This window comes from Diceros bicornis, chromosome 7 (assembly GCF_020826845.1).
Source record: "Diceros bicornis minor isolate mBicDic1 chromosome 7, mDicBic1.mat.cur, whole genome shotgun sequence".
NCBI classification, from domain to species: domain Eukaryota; kingdom Metazoa; phylum Chordata; class Mammalia; order Perissodactyla; family Rhinocerotidae; genus Diceros; species Diceros bicornis.
Window position 1 is genome coordinate 11,818,622 of NC_080746.1, and position 21,277 is coordinate 11,839,898.

Consider the following 21,277-nt stretch of genomic DNA (forward strand, 5'->3'; position numbering starts at 1 on the left):
GTGACTTCTAAATTAGTTGTTTATTCCTGTGTAAATGGCCAATAAATAGGAAGGTAGAATAAATGTCATTTCAGACATGGAAGGTCAGAAAAATTTGCATTCCACACATCTTTTTCAAGAAACCAAGGTTGTATGTCTTGTACCAAAATGAATAAGAAAACCAAGAAATAGAGAAATGTGTGTTTGAGGAAATAGAGGCACATGATACAGATAGCACATGATAGAGATAAAGGGAATCCCTACTACAGTGATAAAGGAAGATCTCAAGATTTCAGATTTGCATCACAGCTGGAGACGATCTGTCAAGATAGAAGTGGGTCAAAAAATCCTGGAATGACTTCTTCAAGAAAATGAAATTGAATGCCAGTGACTGAATATACTGAGAAGAGATTTATAAAAACTGAGGAGGAAATCGGGCAGACATCAGAAAAATCTATGGAATAATAAGAAAAACAAACACAAAGAATTATGGAAACAAAAACAATCATAATATAAGGTGGGTTAACTGTGAACAGTGCTTAAAATAATGTTAGTAATGTAACACAGGAATATTGATCTAACCTAATTTATGATTATAACTATATTGGTAGGAATTAGGAGTGGGGAGCAGGAAGAGAAAGGTTTGTGCGTTTGTGTGTGTGTGTGTGTGTGTGTGTGTGTGCAGTGATGGTGGGGGCATGAAAAAGTTCCAAATTCTTGTCTTCCATAGAAGTCCAAGTTAGAATACTGTTAGAGGAAACCAAAATGAAAGGAGGAGAGACTACAGAAGCTGTATAAGTGACAGGAAAGACCAAATCTTTCAAGGAGATGGATTCTCTGAGACTTGGAGACTGGATGAAGACGGTGAATGAGAAGAAGGTGCTTAAGTTTAGTTTATGGATTAGTTCCCTGGAAGGTGGTGAAAATAACTTTGAAAATGATGACCTGGAGGATAAGAACTGGGAATCATTAAAAAATGCTGAATTCAGCTTGGAACATTTTGCGTTTGAGGCACTTAAATAGACATAAAATAGAATTGGCTGAGAGGCAGTTCTGGCAGAAGTCCGGGCTATATATAAAGATTAATAATTCTCAAACGTGGGTGATTTTGCCACACAGGGGACATATGACAATGTCTGGAGAACATATTGATTGTCACAAACTGGTGAGGTGGGGGGTACTACTGGCATCTAATGGGTAGAGCCCAGGAATGCTCTGCATCCCATAATGCACAGGACAGCCCCACAACAAAGAATTATCTAGTCCAAAATATCAATAGTGCCAAGGTTGGGAAACCCTGATATAATGAATGTGGATTAGGAGCAGGTCAGCAGTACCAACCCTTCTCATGTTCTTTTAATATGTCAGTCATGTTTCTAATACTTTATATGATTTATCTCATTTCATCTCCACAACAACCCTATGAGATAGCTCTTTTACAGCTTCATTTTATAGACATACATAGGTATAAGGATAAAAATGTACATACACAAGGGTCAGAGAAGTTATATCGTTGTCTGCAGTCTCACAGTTAAGGAGTTTAAAGCCCAGATTTAAACTCAGTCTGACCCAAGGGACCCACCCCTACTCTCTTAACCACTTTGCTACATCTCTTTATGGAGGTGAAATTCACAAGCACAGACAGTGCTAAAACTATGATTTAATATTTTACTAATGCAATCTCAGAGGCTCTAGGAAAGTGCTAGAAATGGCAAGTGACCATGCCCCAGACCTTTCTCTGTTAGAACTGTGCTTAGACTCGAGGAAATGATGAGAAAGTAACAAAGCGGGGCATTCACTTCTCTGCATTGGAGATTAGGAATTCCTGTTGCAAAATTATAAACTGAGTAGAACGTTGTGTCTCAAAGGATCCAATGTTAGGTCTGTGACATAGGACGTAAACACAGGCACAGTAATTTCTACCCTCAGTGGGCTCATTTAACTTGGAAGGAAATCATGAGGGAGAGAAAAATTTCCTGAGCTTCTAATTAATTTTCTTAGAACTACAGGGCATGGAATAGATTCTCATTTGAGTCAACTGATTGTTTTGGAGCTCATATAAGATTGTTTTCCTCCTTGAAAGTGAAGAGGACTTTCTGGGCAAATTCTCAAATAGAAATCATGGTCTATTCCCCAGAATACGTCTTTTAGCATGGCATAGACTGAGGACACTGCTGATATATATTGCCTCCTTCATTGTCTTTGACCCCCTCAGGACTGTAGGATAGATGGGCCCTTAATATCCAGCAGCAGTGAGGCTTCCAGGAAAAGAAAGGTAAGTGTTGAATCACCTTTGTCTTGATAATTTCCTTTCAAACCCTAAACTGCATAAATCAAGGATTCTGGGGAACACCATGTATATATTGCTCTTTTCAGCCTTGATCCTTAATGGAGGCTCAGGAGAAGGAGGAAATGATGTGCAAAGACATTGGGTGTCTATCAGCATTCTTTCTAGAAAGAGGCAAACAACATGAGTGGCGATAAAGGAGGAAATGAGGAAACATTAGGAATAATCATAGGAAGTCTTGCTGGTTAAATGCCTTGCTGTAGGTCTTCAGACAATTCTGATCTTGTAAATCAGTAGATCCAGCTCTCTGTCTGGAGACAAAGAGTGAGGGTGCATTGTAAATGTCACCTTCTACCCCTGTTCCTGCAGATCATGCCTGTGAATTGAAGGGCTGTGGAAAATGACTCTTCTGTGACTGAGTTTATCCTTATGGGATTAACAGACCAACCTGAACTCCAACTGCCCCTTTTTTTCCCATTTTTGGTGAACTGTGTGGTCACTGTGATGGGCAATTTGAGGTTAATTGATCTAATATGTCTGAATTCGCATCTCCACACCCCCGTGTACTTTTCTCTCTTCAATCTGTCCTTTATTGATCTCTGTTTTTCATTTGTCTTTACCACCAAAATTCTAATGAGTTTTATTTCAGTGAGGAACATCATCTCCTTCACAGGATGCCTGACAGCTATTTTTATTCTACTTTTTTGTGAACTCTGAGTTCTAGGTGTTGACAGCCATGGCCTATGATCGCTATGTGGCCATCTGTCAACCTCTGCTGTACATGGTTACCATGTCCCCTCAGATCTGTTCTCTGCTGATGTCTGTTTCATACATGACAGGGTTTACTGGTGCCATGGTCCACACAGGGTGTATGATCAGGCTGCTTTTGTGATTCCAACATCATCAACCATTACATGTGTGACATTGTCCCCCTCCTCCAGCTTTCCTGCAGCAGCACCTATGCCAATGAGTTTGTGGTTCCTGTTATTGTGAGCACAGTTGTCATAGTTTCTAGCCTCATTATCTTTATTTCATATGCTTTGATTCTTTTCAATATCCCTCACATCTCATCAGCTAAACTTCAGTCCAAAGCTTTCAGCTCCTGTGGCTCCCACAAAATAATGGTTGGTCTCTTCTATGGATTTGAGGTATCACTCATGTCAAGTCATCATCTGTTGGGTCTCTGGGCCAGAGGAAATTTTTCTCAGTTTTTACACCAATGTGGTGCCCATGCTAAACCCTGTCATTTATAGCTTTAGGAACAAGGATGTTCAACTTGCTCTGAAGAAAACTCTGAATAGAATTACAAACTGAGCAGAACCATCTACCCTCTATGTCTCCTTTGCTGTGTCTTTTTCTCCTCTTCCTGCTCCTCTTCAACCTCTTGCCCCTATTCCTTTTTCATTCTCTTCATTGGTCTTTCTAAAGTCTTCTTGGCAGAAGTGTAACCCTTCTTCTCTTGCCATGTAGTGTAACCCTATGGGTTTATTCATGGACTCAAGGGTCATTGTAAGTGCTAAGGTAACCCCCTACCAGTTGGAGACAATCGCTGATAATCTTTCCTATCTAAGGATAACACTACCTACTATTTTTGTGTGTGTGTCTTTCCCATCCAAATCATGCAATGGTATGCTGTCTGACCAGTTAATTTCTTTCTTGGTTTCTCTGAAACAATTACAGAGTCCTTTCCTATTTCAAGGGTTTTATTACTTATAATTGCATTAAAACATAGAAGGAATGACAAAAATCATGGACATAGTAAAACTATAAAAATTTCCAGAATTTTTCAGGGGTTTTTTAGTAATGGTTCTTGTTTTGGAATTTCAGTCTCACATATGTAAAGGAATTGAATACTTTGTTGCACCAAGATTTTTCTTTTATTCTTGAGGATGCTCCAGAGTGAATGACCCACACTGTTCTGCCCACCTTTCTCAACGCCTACCAGTAATGAATGCCTCTATATATTGCATTGGTTGACAGATATTTTGTCATAAATAGAATTCAAATTGTCTAACTTGGCTATATATCTGTGGATTATGATTGTGATGAAAAATTACACAATGATATTCTTGGCCACAGAGTATAGTGCCACGTGTAATGTCAAGATTCTTTGTTTTCCTAACTGCATAACAGAGGTTCCTCTTTGCCGGGGAAGATGTCTTTCCTTCTTTCAAAAATCAAACAAACATAGGGGCCGGCCCAGTGGCGCAGCGGTTAAGTGTGTGCGCTCTGCTTTGGAGGCCCAGGGTTCGCAGGTTCGGATCTGGGCGTGCGCCGACGCACTGCTTGTCAGGCGATGCTGTGGCGGCCTCCCATATAAAGTAGAGGAAGATGGGCACGGGTGTTAGCCCAGGGCCAATCCTCTTCAGCAAACAAGAGGAGGATTGGCATTGGATGTTATCTCAGGGCTAGTCTTCCTCACACACACAAAAAATCAAACAAAAATATATGGCAGAAAACTTGTCATACTGGGATTTATTCTTTTAATTTGAAAATTTGTCTCCTTTCCTTGATCTCTAAAAGGAAAATTAAATTTGTGGTCCATACTATGTGCCACATTTTTTGTAAATTCTATTAAAAGATAAGTCTCCTTATCATGTTCTTTAGATGAGGACATATGTGACTTGCTCAAGATCACACAGCTAATGATGTAGAGCCCAGTTTTTGAACCCACTGTTCATCCCACATAGAAATAGAAGGAGAGAAAGAATTGTGAAGGAACAGAGATAAATTATGAAGATTTGTTTCAGAATGAGCTTGGAAGTGGGAATTTTCATGGGAATAATGTCCTCTGCCAAAATGCCTATTGCAGAGAGATGGTCTACAGGGTTTGATGCCCAACTAGAAAAATGCACCTGCCCCTAAGAAGTTTGATTTTAAAGTGAGGTAAACAGGTGAGTTACAAAGAAATGTTTTATCACAATATTTTTATGATATTGATCATTTCCTGGGATAATGAGGCTGAGGAGTCTGAGGACAAGCCTCCCAGGTGAGGTGTGTCATAATTTTCATAGCAATATGTGTACTTTAAGAAGCCTGTTAAATATTATGCTATCAGTTGGAAACAAACAAACAAAAGAGTTCCTTCAAAAAAAAGCAATAGGAAATAGGACTCTACAAAATTATTTTATTTGTGTGTTACACAGAAGTTAAACTGTCTACTATTCATAACTACTTTCGGTGAGTTTAGGGCAAGATGTCCCTCATCAGGGATGATGATATATCCTAGTCATGGATGTACTTAATTATCTCTGTGATTTTTATGTTCCTACAAAGGTATCGTGAGTTTTGGAAAGTTCTAAAACATTAGTTTATAAGAATAGACTTATAGATAACTGTGCCAGTTTAGAACTTAAATCTGATTAAAATTATTGCTATGAGAGTAGATAATCAGGTAATTATATTTATTATAATTCTTACCTTACTGTCATAATTTTGTTTAAAACTTTTATTCCTCAAGCAGAATCTGAAGGCCTAGTGTCTGCTTATATCCTTTATTTGCCTAGATCCATTAAAGTCCCTGGTTAAACTGATAGCTTAAAACTCTTTGGTTCGAATTTTACTCTGAAGGACATGTTTTTAGAGGTTCACATACTTTAATAAAGGGATAGAATAAGATGTATAACATCCATGTCTGTAAAGCCTTGGTACTTAACAGAAAGCAAAATGTGAGTGACAGGCTCGGCACATAACTTGTGGTCTGAGTACTGTATGTGAGCACCAGCACTCCCTGGTGGAGTATGAATCAGCAAATAGCCTGGCTCAGTTCTGTGACGTCAACAGTCTTATTTTACAGGTTGAATTTCTTGTGTTGACCTGGCAAACCTACTTTATTTAACTTTTTAATTAAAACACATTATATAATAATTACAAATAAAATTGATTAAATTCAACCCTAGTGTTTTTTAAGTTAATATAATTTAATTAATATAATAGGAAAATTCAGTGTATTAATAATTTCAGAATATGTAAGCTTACTTTAAAACTATTGAGTATTGGAAATTTTGTATATGTAATTTGGCGAATATCTTAAAGACATTGATATTGTCATATATAGTTTGCTTCATTTAATGACAAGGATACGTTCTGAGAAATGCATCGTTAGGCAATTTCATCATCGCACGACCATAATAGAGTGTTCTTACACACACCTATATATTATAGCCTACCACACACCTAGACTATATTTTACTAATCTTATGGGACTGCATTTTGTATATATGGTCCATTGCTGACTGAAATGTTGTGTAGCACAAGACTATACATTTTTCTCATCTTCCTGTTATATCACAGTTACTCCATAAACAATTTAAATTGGAAAAATTTTGTTTTACTTACATTCAACTCATATTAACATATGTTAAAGGCATGTAAAATAATTTTTTATATAAAAGTTTAATTACATTAATTATAATTTGCTTTAAATGGGTTAAATAACATTAACTTAAAATGGCAACAATTCATGGTTTAACTTTCAGGGAAAAGATGATGTTAGAAATTTTAGAAACGTATTATTTTGGTGCTTATGGAATGGTGCCTGTTTATCAACTAAATTCATTCCATCACCAATGTTATTTGATCCTTGATTTGCCGTAGCTCGGATGCTGACTTGTTAGTGGAAAAATTTTCAATAATTTCATTCAAAGTTCTCATTCTTTCTCCTTCATGATTAAAAATTAGGGACAGAGCTTTCTAACTACCGCATAGCAGACAGCATGGCAAATGGGTTACAGGTTAAGGTATTGAAGCTAGGCCAGTGAAATCTGGCCCTGTCCAGCTGGGGGTTCAGTCTGATTGCTCTGGCAGACTGTAGCTAGATAGGGGCTCCTGGGAGGTCAAGTGTAGAGGAAGTTTGATGTGATCACACTCCCGTGTCTTTGTCAAGCAGCAGAAACAATGAGACAAAATGTCACTCTCTGCTCCATTTAAGAAGCCCAACCAAAGAGGCGCTCCACCACCTGGTCACCTGCTACAGCAGCCACGCGCAGAGGGACAGTGCCCATCGTGGACAGGAGGCATGTGGGCCGCTGGAGGAGTTTGTTTCAGGTGCCCAAGGGGCACAGTGGTCACCTGTAGGTGCTGCAGCCTGTGGTGATGGAGGCCAGAGAGGGAATCCTGAATATGGTCCAGGCAGAAGCCCCGATCCCTGTCTCCTCATTTCAGATACTTCTGTCCATTTCCAGCTATGTATCCTCTTAGCACCATTTAAACTAGTATGATTGCTGTAAGAATGCACAAGCCTTCAGCAAATTAGGGCTTCTTTGTTATTTTGAAGTATTTAAAATGAAAAAGTGCCATTGGCTCTAAATTGGTTTAACATTAAATTTGTCAATGAAAGAAAAAACTCTTACATCATTTAATGATTTCAATTGTAAATTTTGGGATAGTTTTAAAAATGATTTAAAACTCTATGTTACTTATATTACATTCAATATTTTTTGTTGTGCTGATTGTAAAAATATTATGGTTATAATTATTAAGAATTCTTGATTTGTTAATTGCTGTTTAATTCACAGAACCTGAGAGTAAAACATCTGTTCCAGAAGAAAGTACACATTTTCATTAAGGATTATGAAGATATTTTATTTGGAAATATTATTTGATAAATAAAATGATAATTCTGTTTTAATAGTAAGTGTATTTTGAGTTTTGAATAATTTACATTAATATGGTATATATTGAAAATACTGATTTTTCTTATTCTACCACCAAACATAACACACATGTTGAAAAGTTCATAGAACATTCATTTACAGTTTAGTAAATAATGATAAAAATTAATGTAATCTCTACCCAGGTTATAAAATATTGCAGAATAACTTATTCAGTATTTATAACTGTATTTTCTCTCAAGTGGGTTTTAGGTCTCCAAACTTAGCCCAACAATAAGAGATAAGTAAGATTTTATATTGCTTATTTAGTTAAATTAGGGTACATGAACTGGGTACATTCACTACACAGTTCAACTTTTTGTTAATGTCTTCATAGTTGGAGAAATATTTGTATAAACAGACATATTTTGTGTTAAAAAAGTGAGGTACTATATATCATAGCTTTGTTATTTTCTACGAGTTTCCTTCCATTAAATATTTGGTAGACCTACTTTAACATTACACAGAATCATGTCAATATGTAAACAAGATATTTTGGAGAAAATTACTTGAGATTAGATAGCTGCATTTATGGTCTTTTCCTCTAAATATTTCCGTGCTCTTGGGTTTACCTCCATTTGATTCATATCTGAATCATTACACTTGGCCATTCAGAATATGCTATTAACTTATTTTGTCTGTCCATGACCGTATCTTTATTATTATTTTTCACTCTACAGCAGCTTTTTCATGCTGGAATTTTCGAATAGAAACCATTGGAGAAATAATGAAAAATAAAGGTAAATATACAGAACCTAAAATAATCAAGTTCCCAGAACTGAAGAGTTTTCTCCAGCTTCTGAATGGCTCATACAGCTTTGCAAGTACTTAGACATATTCTTTTCTTTCCAGCTTTTCTCAGTGTATCTTATTGTTTCTCCATCTCTCAGTGCATGAGCTGGATCCATTTTAATTGCCTAAAATTATTTCATTGATCTTCTCAGCTTTTCTATTTATTACCAAATTCTAACTATCCCTCTGTTCTTTACTAAACTTTCACTTTTTCTAAATTGTCCCTACCTGCTATTTCCCATTTCTAATGTTCTGACTTTGAGATTCTGTAGTTAACCACTGATTTTGAAAGATAGTCACACTGGCTATTCTTCAGTCTTAGTGAGGGAGGTGGCCCTTCATGACTTTTGTAATCAAGTTCACCAAATCTGAGATGCGTGGTGGTGATACTTTTCAAGTGTTTGCCCTTGCCAGGCAGAAACTGGAAGCTTTTGGATTGAACTTTCAGTGACCATCTTATGACCATAAGCAGAAAACCTGGTTAGAATGGAACCTACATTGAGGGAATAGGTCCAAGAAAAGGATCAAGAGAAACCAGGTCTTGCTCACATCATCTGAACTCTTGTGTCAGGCTTTAATTGTATCCAAGGAAATACTTCCACTTTTTGTTTGAATGAAAGCAGCAACTTTATATTATTTTTGAAGCTACTTTTCCTCAAAATGTCAATTTTATTCACAGTGATTTTACTGGTTTTATAACCATAGCTATGACATATACAACAATGAGAATATATGCACTCATATCATGCAGCACCACTCAGCTTAAACTTACAAAATATCTTTTGGCTAGAAAAAGATGAAAATGCAAAAATTGTTATTCACAAGGTTCAAGCAATTCAACCAAGCAAATTTAAATTGTTAACCATAAACACATGAATTGTATTTTCAAAGCCACACATCTGAATGCAAGGCTACTCAAGGACACTAGTCTAGTAAACTCTTTATATTTCTTTCAAATCTATAGTTTTAGTATGACTAACAGAAAATGTCACCAATTCAGACTCTATCACCTCAGAATTTTGAAAATGTTGATATGGGATGCAAAGAAAAACAATTCCATTACTCTGTTAACTATTATACTTTGCATATGTTATAAAGAAGAGTTATTAAGAAAATGGTTATGTTTTTAAGTTTTTGAATGTTTAAAAACGTTTACTTCTTCTTAATTGGTGAAAGATATTTTTGATGGGTGTAGAAATCTAGATTGACAGTATTTTTTTTTCAGTAATTGAAAGGCGTTGCTCCACTGTCAACTGGCTTACTTTGTTTTGATGAAAAGTCTGTTGTCACTCATATCTTCATTCTTCTAAATATAATGTATCATTTTTTTCCCTACTAGGTACTTTTAAGATTTTCTCTTTATCACTGGCTTTAGTCAACTTGATTATTATGTAATTTGGAGAAGTATTCCTTCTGTTTCTTCTGCTTGGAATTCTTTAGAATTTGTAGGTTTATAATTTTCATCAAATTTTGGCCATTATTTATTCCAATATATTTTATTATCCTGGTTACTTTTTAAAAAATTATTTACTGAGTTCATATTGGTTTATAACATTGTATAAATTTCAGGTCTACATTATTATATTTCAGCTTCTGTATAGACTGCATCATGTTCACCACCAATAGTCTAGTTTTTACCAGTCACCATACATATGTTCCCCTTTACCCTTTTGTCCTCCCCCCACCCTTTTCGTCTTTACTAACCACCAATTTATTCTCCTTATCTACGTGGTTGTTTGCTTTTCTTTCACTTACGAGTGAAATCATATGGTATCTGTCTTTCTCTTTGTGAATTACTTCGCTTAGCATAATACCCTCAATGTCCATCCATGTTGTCACAAATGACATGTTTTTTCTTTTATAGCTGAGTAATATTTCACTGGATACATATACCACATCTTTATCCATTCATCCATTGATGGGCACTTGGGTTGCTTCCAAGTCTTGGCTATTGTGAATAATGCTGCCATGAACATAGGGGCACATACATCTTTTTGAATTAGTGTTTTCATGTTCTTTGCATAAATATCCAGAAGTGGAATAGCTGGATCATATGGTAATTTTATTTTTAATTTTTTGAGGAATCTTCATACTGTTTTCCATAGTGGCTGTACCAGTTTGCATTTCCACCAGCAGTGTATGAGGGTTCCCTTTTCTGTACATCCTCTCCAACATTGTTATTTCTTGTCTTGTTAATTATAGCCATTCTGGCAAGGTTGGGGTGATAGCTCATTGAGTTTTGATTTGCATTTCCCTAATAATTAATGATGTTGAACATCTTTTCATGTGTCTGTTGTCCATCTTTATATCTTCCTTGGAAATAAGTCTGTTCATATCTTCTGCCCATTTTTTGATTGGGTTGTTTGTTTTGTTGTTGTTGAGTTGTATGAGCTCTTTATATATTTTGGAAATTAACTCCTTGTTGGATATGTGACTTGCAAATATTTTCTCCCAGTTGGTGGGATGTCTTTTCAGTTTGTTGATGGTTTCCTTTGCCTTGCAGAAGATTTTTAGTCTGATGTAGTCCCATTTGTTTATTTTATCTTTTGTTTTCCTTGCCTGAAGAGACATGGTATTCAAAAAGACTGCTAGAACCAGTGTAAAAGAGTGTATTGCCTATGTTTTCTTCTAGAAGTTTTATGGTTTAGACCATAAATGTAAGAGTAGACCATTCTTACACTTAAGTCTTTAATCCATTTTGAGTTAATTTTTGTGTATGGTGTAAGATAATGGTCTATTTTCATTCTTTTGCACATTGTTCTCTCATTTTCCCAGCACCATTTATTGAAGAGACTTTTCTTTCTCCATTTTATGTTCTTGGTTCCTTTGTCAAAGAGTTGCTGTCCATAGAGGTGTTTTATTTCCAGGCTCTCAATTCTGTTGCATTGAACCATGTGTCTACTTTTGTGCCAGTACCATGCTGTTTTGATTACTATAGCTTTGTAATATATTTTGAATTCAGGGAGTATGATACCCATAGGTTCTTTATTTCTGAATCTGTAGATTACTTTAGGCAATATGGACATTTTGACTATGTTTATCCTTCCAATCAATAAGCATAGAATATCTTTTCATTTCTTCTGTCTTCTTCAATATCTTTCAATAATATCTGACAGTTTTTCATTTACAGGTCTTTCATCTCCTTGGTTCAGTTTATTCTTAGGTATTTTATTATTTTCATTGCGATTGAAATTGGGATCGTATTCTTGATGTCTCTTTCTGCTAGTTTGTTATTAGTTCCTAGAAATGCAACTGAGTTTTGTATGTTTATTCTGTATCCTGCAACTTTGCTGTAGTTGTTTATTATTTCTAATAGTTTTTTGCTGGATTATTTAGGGTTTTCTATACTTAGAATCATGTCATCCACAAATAATAACAGTTTTACTTCTTCCTTTCCAATTTGGATCTCTTTTTTTTTTCTTTTTCTTGCCTAATTGCTCTGGCTAAAAATTCCAGTACCATGTCAAATAACAGTGGTGAGAGCAGGCATTCTTGTTTGGTTTCTGTTCTCAAAGGAATAGCTTTCAGTTTTTCACTGTTGAGTATGATTTTGGCTGTGGGTTTGTCATATATGGCCTTTATTACATTGAGGTTCTTTCCTTCAATACCAATTTTATTGACATTTTTTATCATAAATGAACGTTGGATCTTGTCAAATGTTTTCTCTGCATCTATCAAGATGATCATGTGATATTTATGCTTCATTTTCCTAATGTGGCCTATCAGATTGATTGACTTTCAGATGTTGAACCGTCCTTGCATCCCTGTGGTAAATCTCACTTGATCGTTATGTATGATCTTTTAATGCATTGTTGTAATTGATTTGTTAATGTTTTGTTGAAGATTTTTGCATCTATGTTCATCAGTGATATTGGCCTATAATTTTCCTTTATTTGTGTTGTCCTTGTCTGGTTTTGATATCAGAGTAATGTTAGCCTCATTAAATGAGTTAGGAAGCATCCCATCCTCTTCAGTTTTTTGAAAGAGTTTGAGAAGGACATATATCAAATCTTCTTTGAATGTTTGGTAAAATTTACCAGAGACTATGTCTGGTCCTGAACTTTCATTTTTTGTGAAGTTTTTGATTACTGTTTCAATCACTTTACTTATGTTTGGTCTGATTAAAATTCAGAGGAGAAACATGTTCTAATTAGAAACAGCAATAATATAAAGAAATTAAATTTTTTATTTAATTTTTTTTGGTGTTTTTCAAGATCAGATCTGTCCATTACCATGTTGCCTTTATAGATGTGCTATGTGTGGTTTCATAGAAATGTGTTATTATTTCCCTTATAGCTTTTCCTGTCACATCTTTTGCTTCTGTATCTCCTTCAGCTTGCATAAGTTTACTACATAAGTAAGAGCATGTTCATAAAAGGGAGATGTGCACCTGAGTTTTTTAAATCCTTTTTTCCTACTCCTTTTGTCTCCTGGGCTATTCCTAATCTGGACAAATGTGATGAGTTTCCTAAGTACATATAGTTAAAATTACAGCTCACTGACCTAGACAGAAAAGTGCCAAACACGCAGAAGAATTTTTATTCTTAACAATATTCTTATTGTACGTATAGGCAGCAGGATTCAAAGAAATGTCTTCATTGCAAACTGTGTATACAACTTAAAGTAGGGTCAGATCCCCCTGATGTTGTCCTTTTGTTCTATTTTTCTCACCACTTTTCCTTTTATTATTCTGACTTTTCTTGTTCCCTTTGGGAATGGCAAAATCTGTTTTATCTGCCACCTTCTTCTGAGAGCTTCTATCAGCCCAACGCATTTAATATTCAAAAGAATACATATAACTCCACTGTTTATTCCCAAATACAGTTTTTTTCCCCTCTAGGTGCATTTAAGATTCTCTCTTTATCACTGGCTTTAATCAATTTGATTGTCATGTACTTTGGAGAAGTATTCCTCATGTTTCTTCTGCTTGGTGTTCTTCAAGATCCTTGGAACTTTATAATTTTCATCAAATTTTGGCCATTATTTATTCACATATTTTTTATGATCTGACTTCTTTTGGAATTCCAACTACACATATATTACACCACTTGTAATTCTTTCACTAGTGTATTTTACATTTATTTTTAATCTTTTTTTCTTTTTGTGCTTCTATTGTTATGCCTTCAAATTCCTTAATCATTTCTTCTCCAATATCTACTCTTTTGTTAATCTCATACAGTATATTTTCTATTTCATATATAGTATTTTTTGTCTCTTGAAATTCTTGTTGATTTTCACCCCTTTCATGTCTATATTTAATATGCTAATTCTTTCCTTTATCTTCTTAAGCATATGGAATGTATTGATAATAGTTGTTTTATTGTCTTTGTCTACTGGTTTTAGCATATGTTTCATTTCTGGATGTTTTCTACAAATTTATTTTTTCCTCATTATGGGCTGAATTTCCTTCTTCTCTGCATGCCAGAAACTAGTTTTGAGTTGGATTTTCTGTTTCTTAAAACATAAAATTTGCCATATTTTTAAACTAAAATTACTCATTTGTAAATTTACTATTAAATATATCATGTAGATTGATGCTTAACCATTACTATTGCTGACAGAAATACAAACTCATTGTAATAACCAGTGGCACCCATGTGACAAAAGTTTATATGGGATGTGATGTATGTCTGTTATTTTATCTGTTTTTATTTTTTTCCCATATGCATATGGGAGTTCCCATATGCAACTGCTTCAACTTAACTGACTTTCTCTAGGTTTTAGACATGGATTTAATAAGGTTCAGAATATCTTTTATGGACACGTTAGAGTGCTATCTCGGGTAGAACCATCCATCTAGCCCAGTATTGTCTCTGATGGTGGCATTTAAGGGAATGGATGTCCCCACCTATGTAATATTAGAGTTTAGAAATGTGTTACCTAAAAAATACTCTCATTTTTTTATACGTCCCAATGGAAGTTTTGAATAACATATTGTTCATTATTTTGAGCTACATAAAAACCTATAAAGTATATAAAAATTTCAGGTTTTACATTTTATTTTTGAGATGTTATTAACATATAGTAGAATTTACACATCTTAAGTACACAACTTGATAGTTTTTTGGTTATACATCCATGCAACCTTCAGGAAGAACATGATATAGACTACTTTCATCATACGAGAAAGTTTCCTCTTCCCTTTTGAGTCAAGCCTCACAACCTACACCTCAGACAAACATTGATATAGTTTTTATCACTACAGATTCATTTTCTCTCTACTAGAACTCCATAAAAATGGAATTATAGAGTATGTATGCTTTTATGTTTGGCTTTTTTCACTTAGCATAATATTTTTGAGGTTTCATTTTTGTTGTGGGTATCAGTAGTTTTTTCTTTGTTATTGCTGAATAATATTCCATTTTATGCATTCACTACGAATTGTTTATCCATGCATTTGTTAATGGACATTTGGGTTGATTTCAGATTTTGTCCATAATTAATAAGGCTACTTATAGTTTGTTTTGGAGTTCTATGTTTTCATTTTATTTGGAAAATATCTAGAAGTTGAATTGCTGGATCATATGGGAGGTATATGTTTAACTTTAGATGAAATTTCCAAACTGTTTATCAAAGTGGTTTACTATCTTACATTCAAACTGTTTCACATCTTCACTTGGTGTTAGATTTCTTTTCCTAATTTTAGTTATTCTAGTCAATGTGAAACACGAAGTGGAAACTCATTGTGTGTGTGCATGTTTAAATTTTCTTTCATTAAGCCATAACTCAGAGTAAAAATTTGCAATGTCTAGTTTATAGTTCTCTAGGTGTTGTCAACACATGAAGTAGAGTAACCATCACCGAAATGAAGATATTACCCCATCCTCCTTTACAGTCACACCCTTCCCACTCCTAACCATTGGAAGCCACTAATATGCTTTCTGTGTCTATAGTTTTGCCTTTTCTAGACTGTCATATAAATGGAATCATACCATATGTAGTCTTTCTGGTCTGGTTTCTTTCTCTTAACACGATGAATTTGAGACTTATCCATATTGTTACACGTATCAGTGATTTGTTCCTCTTCATTGTTGAGTGGGATGATTGCATGGATGTACAGTGGTGCATCACATAATGATGTTTTAGTCAATGACAGCCTGCGTATATGATGGTGGTTCCATAAGGTTAGTACCATATAACCTAGGTGTTATACCATCCAGGTTTGTGTAAGTATACTCTATGATCTTTACATAATGATGAATTGCCTAACAACACATTTCTTAGAATGCAGCCATGTCATTAAGTGAAACATGACTGTATTATAGTTTATTTATTCATTCACCACTTGAAGGGTGATAAAACCACTATAAACATAGATATGCAATTTTTATGTGAACATATGTTTTCATTTACTTAGGTAAATGATTCAATGGAGACTACTTTAAAAGAAACTGTCAAATCGTTTTCCAAACAGGCAGTACCATTTTGTGTGCTCACTAGTAACGTGTGAGAATTCCAGTTGTTCCACATACTCACTAGCACTAGGTATAGTCAGTTATTATTATTTCTTTAATTTTACCATATCTAATAGTTTTGTATTGGTATCTCACTGTGCTTTTAATTTAGATTTCTGTAATGACTAATAATGTTGAATATCTTTTCATGTGTTTATTTTAACCCATATATCTTCTTTGATGAAGTGTATGTTCACATTACTTACTCATTTCTTTATTTGATTGTTTGCTTACTCATTATTGAGTGTTAAGTGTTCTTTATATATTCTGGATACAAGTTTCTTATAGGGTAGATTTGAAAATATATCCCTCCAGTGTTCGGCTTGTCATTTCATTCTTTTAATATTGTCTTTTTTAGAGAAACATTGTTTAATTTTGATAATGTAGAAATTAACTATTTTTTCTTATATGGACTGTGTCTTTGGTATCCTATCTTAGAATTTTTGTCTGACTAAAGATTTATTTCGGTCATAAATCTTTCCTTTTTTCTTTTCTAAAGCTCTTAAGGTTTTATGTTTTACATTCATACCTATGATTCATTTTGCCGTAATTTCTCTTAATGTTCTCAAGTAGGGATTGAATTTGTTTGCTGTTTGTATGTTTTATCATTTTTGGTATGGATATCTGATTATTCCTGCCTCATTGTTTGAAAAGCCTCTAATTTTATCATTAAATTGCCCTTGCACTTTTGTCAAAATTAAATGACCTGATATACAGGCATACCTCAGAGATATTGTGGGTTCAGTTCTAGACCACTGCAATAAAGTGAGTATCCCAATAAAGCAAGTCACACAAATTTTTTGGTTTTCCAGTTCATATAAAAGTTATGTTTACACTATCTTGCTGTCTATTAAGTGTGCAATAGCATTATGTCTAAAAATCAATGTATATATCTTAATTAAAATGAAAAGCATCATCTGAGGTTTTAGAGAATCATAATCTTTTTGCTGATGGAGAGTCCTCCATGTGGATGGCTGCTGACTGATCACAGTGGTGGTTGCTGAAGGCTGGTAGCTGTGGAAATTTATTAAAATAAGACAACAATGTCGTTTGCCAAATTGATTAACTCTTCCTTTCATGAACGATTTTCTGTAGCAGACGATGAATTTTGATAGCATTTTACCCATGGTAGAACTTCTTTCAAAATTGCAGTCAATCTTCTCAAACCCTGTCACTGCTTTACCAACTAAGTTTATCCAATATTCTAAATGCTTTGCTGTAATTTCAACAATCTTCACAGCATTTTGACCAGGATTAGATTCCATCTAAAGAAACCACTTTCTTTGCTAATTCTTTTTTTTTTTTTTTTTTTGTGAGGAAGATCAGCCTTGAGCTACCATCCATGCCAATCCTACTCTTTTTGCTGTGGAAGACCGGCCCTGAGCTAACATCTATTGCCAATCCTCCTCCTTTTTTTCCCCCTTTTTCTCCCCAAAGCCCCAGCAGATAGTTGTATGTCGTAGTTGCACATCCTGCTAGTTGCTGTATGTGGGATGCTGCCTCAGCATGGCCGGACAAGCGGTGCGTCCGTGCGTGCCCGGGATCCGAACCCTGGGCCGCCAGTAGCAGAGCACGTGCACTTAACTGCTAAGCCACGGGGCCAGCCCCTCTTTGCTAATTCTTAAGAAACAATGTCTTATTCATTAAAGTTTTATCTTGAGATTGCTGCAATTCAGTCACATCTTCAGGCTCTACTTCTAATTCTAGTTCTCTTGCTATTTCCACCACTTCTGCAGTTACTTCCTCCACTAGAGTCTTGAACCCTTCAAAGATATCCATGAGGGTTGGACCCAACTTCTTCTAGACTCCTGTTTTTGTTGATATTTTGACATCTTCTCATGAATTACAGATGTTCTTAGTGGCATCTAGAATGATGAATCATTTTCAGAAGATTTTCAATTTGCTTTGCCTAGATCCATCAGAGGAGTCACTGTCTATGACAGACATAGCCTTACAAAATGTATTTCTTAAACAGTCAGATTTGAAAGTCAAAATTACTTTTTGATTCATGGGCTGCATAATGGATGCTGTGTTAGCAGGCATGAAAACAACGTTACAGGCATGAAAACAACGTTAATCTCATTGTATGTCTCCATCAGAGCTCTTGAGTGACCAGGTGAATTGTCAGTGAGCAGTAATATTTTGAAAGGAATCTTTTTTTCTGAGCAGTAAGTCTCAGCAGTGAGCTTAAAATATTCAGTAAACCATGTTGTAACCAGATGCATTGTCATCCAGGCTTTGTTGTTCCATTTATAGAGCATAGGCATCGTAGATTAAGCATAATTCTTATGGGTCCTAGGATTTTTGGAGTGATAAATGAGCACTGGCTTCAACTTAAAGCCACCAGCTGCCTTAGCTGCTAATAAGAGAGTCATCATGTCCTTTGAAGCCTTGAAGCCAGGCATTGACTTCTCCTCTCTAGCTATGAAAGTCCTAGATGGTGTCTTCTTCCAATATAAGGATGTTTCATCTACATGAAACAGCTACTTTAATTAATTATCTTAGCCAGATCTCTTGGATAACTTGCTTTAGCTTCTACATCAGCACTTGCTGCTTCACCTTGTACTTTTATGTTATGAAGAAGGTTACTTTTCTTAAGCCTCGTGAACCAACCTCTGCTAGCTTCAAACTTCTCTTCTGCAGCCTCCCCACCTCTTTCAGCCTGCGTAGAATTGAAGAGAGTTAGGGCCTTGCTCTAGATTAGGCTTTGGTTTAAAGGAATGTTGTGGCTGGTTTGGTCTTCTCTCCAGACCACTGAAACTTTCTCTTTATCAGCAATAAGGCTGTTTTGTGTACTTATCATTCTTGTGTTCACTGGAGTACCACTTTTAATTTCCTTCAAGAAATTTTCCTTTGCATTCACAACTTGACTAACTGTTTGGTACAAGAGGCCTAGCTTTTGGCCTATTACAGCTTTCAACACGCCTTCCTCACTAAGCTTAATCTTTTCTAACTTTTGATTTAAAATGAGAGATGTGTGACTCTTCCTTTCACTTGAACACTTAGAGGACATTCTAGAGTTATTCCTTGGCCTAATTCCAATAAATTTTAACATTTTTCTGTTTCAGGGATTAGGGAGGCTTGAGGAGATGCAGAGAGACAGGGAAACAGTCAATGAATGTAGCAGTCCGAACATACACATTTATTGATTAAGTTTTATACTGGCATGGTTCATCAGGACTCAAAATAATTACAATAGCAACATCAAAGATCACTGATCACAGATCATCATAACAAATATAATAATAATTACAAAGTTGGAAATATTGTGAGGATTACCAAAAAGTGACACAGAGACACAAAGTTAGCAAATATTCTTGGAAAAATGCTGATAGAATTGCTCGACGCAGTGTTCCCACAAACCTTTAATTTGTAAAAAACGCAACATTGAGGAAGCACAATAAAGTGAAGCACAATAAAATGAGGTATGCCTGTGCATGGATCTATTTCTGAACTCTATATTCTGTTCATTTGAGCCATCTGTGTATCCTTTTGCCAATACCGCATTGTCTTGCTTATTGTAGCATTATAGTAACTCTTGAAATCAGGTAGTGTGAGTCTTCCAAATTTGTTCCTTTAAAATATTGTTTTGGTCTTTTTTGTTTCTTTGGCTTTCCATATATATTTGAGTATCAGCTTTCTATAAATCATCCTGCTTGGAATTCAATGTAATTGCATGGAATGTATACATCAGTTTAGACAGGATGAACATCTTAACAATATTGAATTTTCCAATTCATAGACACAGTTTACCTTCCATTTATATAGGTCTACTTTGATTTCCCTCTTCAGTGTTTTATTATTGATTTATTTATTTTATTTTACCTTTTTTTTGTTTGTTTATTGCGGTAAGATTGGTTTATGACATTGTATAAATTTCAGATGTACATCATTATACTTCTATTTCTGCATGGATTACATCATGTTCTCATGTTCACCACCCAAATACTAATTACAATCCATCACCACACACGTGCTTAATTATCCCTTTTGCCCTCCCCCCGCCTTCCCCTCTGGTAACCACCAATCCAGTCTCTGTCTCTATGTGTTTGTTTTCTGTTGTTATTTTCTACTGCTTAATAAGTGAGATCTTACAGTATTTGACCTTCTCCCTCTGACTTATTTCACTTTGCGTAATACCCTCAATGTCCATCCACATTGTCACAAATGGCTGGATTTCATCGTTTCTTAAGGCTGAGTAGTATTCCATTGTGTATATATACCACAGTTCAGAGTGTACAGATCTTGCACATATTCTATTAAATTTATACTTAAGTTTTTATTATTTTTGGTGCTGTTGCAAATGGTATTGCTTTTTAAAAATGTCAATTTCCAGTTGTTAATTGCTACTAAATAGAAATAACACTGACCTTATATTCTGTGATGTTATATTCTTCGAACTTTATGAGTCCTGGTATGATTATTTTTAGATTTGTTGGGATTTTTTTCTTTTTTTTATACAATCATGTCTTTTTCTATTAGAAGTAAACTTATTTTTTCTTTTGCGACATATCTTCCATTGATTTATTTTTCTTGCCGTATTGAACTGTCTATGGCCTCCAGTACAATGTCTAATAACAATAGAGAGAGTGGAAATTCTTGTGTTGTTTCCACACTTTGAGGTAAAGGATTCGCTCTTCACCTTTAAGTGTGAAGTTAGCTGTAAATTTTTCTGTAGATGACCTTTATTAGGCAGAGGGAGCACTTTTCCCTTCTATTCGTAGTTCTTCATGCTTTTTCTGCATCTGTTTATATGATCGTATAGTTTTACTTATTCTTTTAATATGGTGAATTACATTGATTGAGATTTATATTATTAATATTAATAATTAATATTCAGATATTAAACCAACTTTGCATTCCCAAGATTAAATCTTATGTTGCATGATGTATTTTTATTTTACATATTGTTGGATTCAATTTGCTAAAGCTTAAAAAAAAATCTTTCCATCTATCTTTATGAAGGCTATTGGTCTTCAGTTTTCATTTCTTGTAACTGTTTTATCTGGTTTTGATATCAGGGTTATGCATACCTTATGGAATGAATTGTAAAATTTCTCTATTTTTTAATTTTTCAGAGTTTGTGTAGAATTGTTATTATTTCTTTTGTAAAT

General features: G+C 34.9%; 1 pseudogene; it reads left to right on the top strand.

The window, feature by feature from the left end:
- The first annotated feature begins 807 nt into the window (after positions 1-807).
- On the top strand, positions 808-3,580 carry LOC131408168 (olfactory receptor 143-like; annotated as a pseudogene).
- Positions 3,581-21,277: the final 17,697 nt, after the last annotated feature.